We start from the raw sequence: 5341 nt of genomic DNA on the forward strand, positions 1-5341 counted from the left end.
GGGGGGGGGGGCGGCTGGAGCCCCGGTGGGGGCTCCGCTCTCCCCCCGGCGGCCGGGGGGAGGGCGCCGGGGGGGAGGGCGGCCGGAGCCCCGGGGCGAGGGCGGCGAGCCCCGGCGGGGGCTCCGCTCTCCCCCCGGCGGGGGCTCGGCTCTCCCCCCGGCGGCCAGAGTGCCGGGGGCAGGGCGGCGAGAGGGCGGCGAGCCCCGGCTGGTGCTTGGCTCTGCCCCTGGCGGCCAGAGCGCCGCGCCGCCCCCCTCCAGGTGCCGCCCCAAGCACCAGCTTGGGTGCCTGGTGCCGGCCCTGATAAGGTGTCTAGTGGAAGCTTACCTCATGCCGATGCACCTAATCACTGTGGGATGTGTGTATGGGAGATGTTCAAGAAGTTGTATGTATGCATTGAAAATACATTTAGAATCTGTGTCCCTGGCAGGGTAGACAAGCAGGTTTTGCCAGACAAAAGGGATGGGGAATCACCTAACTGCCTTGTCTCCCATGTGAATTAAGCATTGTAAAACCAACACAAAGTAAGCCCCATTTGTATGTAATGTCCACAGGAAAAACAGGTTGACAGGGGGATCTGAACTCAACAGGGAAGAGCATCCTGACTCTGGAGACAAAAAGAATGAACTTCGGGGTATAAGAACAAGGCATCAAAATTCCTCTTTTATCCTGTAGTTGAAGGGGTAACCAGGCAGTGCAGTTTTGCCAATGAAAACAGGATCTCAACCAAGCTCATTTGAAACACTGCAAGAAAAAGGTTCGGTGAGAGAAGGCTGCTTTAGACAAGGATTGTAACCTGTTAAGTTTTAGTCTCTGGAGAGTGTGTTATACTTTACTTTTATTTGTAACCATTTCTGTTTCCTTTATCCTTACTCATTTGCTCTTAAATCTCTATCTTTGTTAATGAGCTTGCAACATTCTTGTAATATTATGAACACATATCAGTGCTGTCAGATTAAGCAAAGCTGGAAACCCGAGTTGTAACCTTCCAGCTGCATGTACACTGTCTCTTTGGGAGGCAGCTTGCCTGATCATTTCTGAGATTACCCAGTGACAGGGGCTGGACACTACAGGGAAACACTCTTTAAGAGGGATCAGGGATTGGGATACACCTAATGTTAACCTGCAACGCAAAGCAGGACCAGCAGAGTCCTGAGGAGAATGCTTAAGTAGTTGAAAGGCCAGTGGTGTACGGGCACTGACACCCAGCTCCATAAGAAAGACTCCCTCATAACCAGGTAACTCACAGTCTCGGACATTCCGAGTGATGCAGTTGTGAAAATGCTAATATACCAGTCTGGGGTGTGTTAACAGTAGTCTCGTATGCAAGACATAGGAGGTAACTGTTCCACTCTACTTGGCACTGGTGAGGCCTCAGACGGAGTACTGTGTCCAATTCTGGGTGCCACACTTAAGGAAAAATATGGACAAATTGGAGAGAGTCCACAGGAAAGCAGATAAAAGGTTTAGAAAACCTGACCTACAAGGCAAGTTTAAAAAACTGGGCCTGATTAGTCTCGAGAAAAGACGACTGAGGGGGGACCTGATAACAGTCTTCAAATATGTTAAAGGCTGTTATAAAAAGGACAGTGATCAATTGTTCTCCATGTTCACTGAAGATAGGACAAGTAGTAATCTGCAGCAAGGGAAATTTAGTTTAGATATTAGGGGAAATGTTCTATCAGGATTGTTAAGTATTGGAACAGGCTTCCAAAGGAGGAAGTGGAATTCTCATCATCAAAGATTTTTAAGAACAGGTGAGACAAACACCTGCCAGAGATGAACTAGGTCCTGCATCAGACAGGGGGATGGACTAGATGAAATCCAAAAGTTACTTCCAAACCTTCATTTCAATGACCCCTATGATCATCAATCAAATCCAAACAGTAGTGCATCTCTACAACGATCTTCTTGGTAGCCTAACTGAAAAGGACCCACTGCACTCTTCTATTCAATGTCATTTCATGCTTTCATGGCTGCAGCTTCAGCACAGCCCAGGGCCTGACATTTCTGAAGAAGTCCTCAGAAAAATCGGCCAAAGCCCGAGGTTAGCCAAGTGAAGCAGTGCTCCATTTTCTAAACAGTTACTCTCCCGCGTATACCTTATGTATAAACACTGGCTGGAATACAAAGCATTGCCAAATATAGCCTGAACTATCAACAAGCCCAATGCAGTTCAGGTAAAGACTATTTCAACTTAAGTAAGAAATGCAAAATAAACAATAAAGAGTTGTAAAAGTATTCTCATTCGGGAGGGTCTGTGGTGGGAAAAGAAGAATCCTTTAACAGACAAATTTGAAATGAAATTCAATTAGAAAGACTTCTTAGATTACTGAACTACGTAACCACGAAATCTTACATCTGCCCGTATTTATTCTGAATAGCCATCTAGCATCCTCTTCTCTATATATCATTAAATAAGACAAGAGAACAGGCTATACAAGTGACCTTTCACTGTATAGAAGATGGGTTCAAGTTTCCCAAAACCTCCCTCACCCTGCAACACACAGAGGATAAATAGTGATTTACATACATACATAGTTCAAAACAGTGCTACCAGACACTAAGCCTACTTTATTAAATAGCACAGGTCCCAAAAGGTGTATACTTCTCTATCTATGCAAACGTTTAAATTTGTTACATTGTGTATGCTGCTCATCATAATGCGTGGCATTTCTCGAAGATCAAGAACAATGCACATTCTAATTATGGGAGTGAGAAAACTGTGGATAGGCTGGCTTTGGCATGTTCATTGTTTAAATGCATATCTCAGCTGGCAACAGGTCATCAGTCTTGTTCAAAGCTGAAAAGTAACTGAGAAGTTTGGCCACTGGGGGGTATAATTTCCTAAAATGTCATCAGCTCAGAAGCAGAGGAACAAAATGGTACCAGATATAATATATAATACTGAATGGAAAAAAGGGGATAGAGAATTAGAAAAGAGGGCAAAGAATGTGGTAGTTGGGGGAAAGGAGAATACAGAGAGAAGCAGCACAAAGAGCAGAAGGGCAAAATCAGAAGGTAGATAGATATGCACAGAGAGGGAGTCAAGGAGGAGGAAAATAGACACACACACAAAAAAAAAAGAGTGCGTGAAAGACAGAAAACAGGAAGGTTCAATATAAAGGGGAATTCCACAGGCAAAAAGGATTGGTGGTGCGGTGGGGGGGGTTTTTTGTGTGTGTGTGTGGGGGGTGTTGTGCTTCTCTATGATAGGTGAAGTAAAACTGAAATGTTTCTCCCACTTCCACAAAAGCCAAAAAAATTAGGGATTTTTCAGCTGGCTTTTTTTTTTTTTTTTTAAATCTCAAAAGTATCAAGAGTCTCAAGTTACTTATTTTTGTTCTTTGGAGGCCCAAAAAAATTGGAGTTGGACTTTCACATCCCTTAACAGTGGTGTTGAACCATTAACAAAGGCCTCCTCCCATATATATCTATATATCACGTGTTTGAATTGAATAGGTATGGGGGGGGGGGGGTTTAAATGGTATTTCTAAAAAGCCTATTACTTCCCAACTGTCCAGTTTTACTTTCTCAGTACTTGTAATGTCACAATTCCACTAGTTCCTGAATCACATGCTGAGTCTCCCAGGAAAAATATGATAAACAATATTTAAATTTCTAAACAGAAAAACTTTCAAGCCTTCTTTATACCTCACATTAAAAAAGGGGAAAAGGGTACACAGCTAATTGATTTCTCTTTTGCAAGTTACATTCCACACTTCCATGGTGCAACTTGCCCTTGCAACATTTCTATCGGTACAAAATACTAAATGCAAATTTTGAGACACACACAGGAGCACTTATGCATATCCAAAGGCAAACTCTGCTCATTTAATTTTTTTTGGGGGGGGGACCATTCTCTTTACCCCCTTTCTCAGACCTCCCAAGACATTCCCAAACAAATTGTAAGGTTACCTAGGAAATAGAAATGTGAAAAAGTCTGTTTTGTGTTTTAAGTAGCTATTTATTTTTAAATCCATTTTGCTTGGGGGGGGGGGTATTCTGGGGTGTTGTTTTTTTGCAGGGTGTGTGTGGGGGGGATTTATAGTTAGTTCTCAGTAAATGTTGATTTCACCTGACATGCAGAAATAAAAATATATATATATATATATATATATATATATATATATATATAACAGTTGTCAAGTGCAGCCTCCCCCGCACCTAGTGGCTTCAGGGATCCAGGGTCACCAGCCCCTCTGTCACCCAGGGAGCTCTCTGCAGCCTGCTGTCACAGTCCTGCTCTCTCACTCAAAGGCTGGGAGCCATTCGCGGGCAGGAGCCATTCAACAGAAGAGTGACCTCACCTGCATTCAGGGCTCATCCTGCTCCTTGTGGCCATAGCTGGGGGGGGGGGGAGGGTCGCTGCTTTGCTGGGCCAGGACCACAGCGACCAACCCCCCCACCTTGCGCCCAGGTGACTTGGGTCCCTCAGCAGCGCTGGGAACCCACAGTCAGTGTTGCCCTAACCCTATCCCCTTTCATTTCCCCAAACTGTGAAAATTCAAATCAATAAAAATTAAATGCTTAAAACTCATAATTTCTCACAACTTGAGAAAAACGAAACCGATAATAAAAAATGTTTAAAAATAAAAACTGATATTATCCATTGAAATTACAAAAAATAAAAATCAAATTTTGCCAAAAGCTTATTTATAAGACATTTTTCAGGCAGACAATTTTAGTTCTTACTTTATACAAGAGGGGGAAAATACCCAGACCTCTGACTGCACTTTCAGCATATTTTCTACAAAAAATTGGCTTAAACCCTGCAATTTTAACCTACATTTTGCATGTTTAGGAATTGGCCAAGATTGTAGCATAATGAGAGTTGAACAGGGATTTCATAACTGATTTTAAGGAATAGGAGCCAGATTGCAACAGCATTAGCTCAGAGTAATAGTTACAGACAATAACCTGCATCTTTATGGCGAGGCTCACTATACAGCTAGTATTCTCAGAGGCTGCATTTATTTTAAACCTTTTTAACATGTAACATGTAACCATTTTAATTTTCAAAGCAAATCTAAAAGTAATTCTAATTTAATGACACAAATGTATCCTGTTTGTTGAAGTTACATTATCTGGATCCAGTAAACTAAAACACAGACATTCACATTGACAGACCCAAAAAATACTGAGTAAAGCTTTCATTTAACAATCACCCAACCGCAGTAAAATGACAGCTACATTGCCATGTTTTCCGCTGCTAAATTACAGAACACCCACTTTGTAAAGGATGCAGGACGATGAACCCAAAATGCTAACATATCCCTATAGCTGCATGAAACACTCTACACCTGAAAATCTGTTTATGGTACGGGAGATTTTGGCAAC

General features: G+C 42.8%; 1 protein-coding gene across 2 annotated transcripts in view; it reads right to left on the minus strand.

The window, feature by feature from the left end:
* The window catches only part of JARID2 (jumonji and AT-rich interaction domain containing 2), a 295836-nt gene that overhangs the window by 123886 nt on the left and 166609 nt on the right, over positions 1-5341 (minus strand). The gene's annotated exons all lie outside the window — the stretch shown is intronic.

The sequence above is a fragment of the Terrapene carolina genome, unplaced genomic scaffold (genome assembly GCF_002925995.2).
Source record: "Terrapene carolina triunguis isolate 2854851 unplaced genomic scaffold, T_m_triunguis-2.0 Scaffold58, whole genome shotgun sequence".
NCBI lineage: Eukaryota > Metazoa > Chordata > Testudines > Emydidae > Terrapene > Terrapene triunguis.